Source organism: Echinops telfairi, unplaced genomic scaffold (genome assembly GCF_000313985.2).
Source record: "Echinops telfairi isolate 266 unplaced genomic scaffold, ASM31398v2 ScPeMD7_7469;HRSCAF=8507_1, whole genome shotgun sequence".
Classification (NCBI taxonomy): domain Eukaryota; kingdom Metazoa; phylum Chordata; class Mammalia; order Afrosoricida; family Tenrecidae; genus Echinops; species Echinops telfairi.
The window spans coordinates 132,597,208-132,597,488 of record NW_022111373.1 but is presented as its reverse complement, the minus strand read 5'-3'; positions in this window follow the sequence as shown (position 1 = coordinate 132,597,488).

Below are 281 nucleotides of genomic sequence, written 5' to 3'. Positions count from 1 at the left end.
CCTGATTGACAGACTAAACTCCACCCCTTCACTCTTTAGTCTCAAGTTGACAACAGATTATGCAACTACCACATGTCTCAACATCTAAGGGGAAAAAACAAATAAAATTTTACATAGAGTTTGGTGAAGGCTCATCAGATTTTACATTCAAAACTTCATATATATGTATATTTAATCTCATTTATTACAATCTTTTCAATGAAACACCCCTTATTTCACTTCTTCCTAATGTTTCCTATTTACATTCTTTTTCTTCCCTCATCTTTCTGAACTTTTCCTTA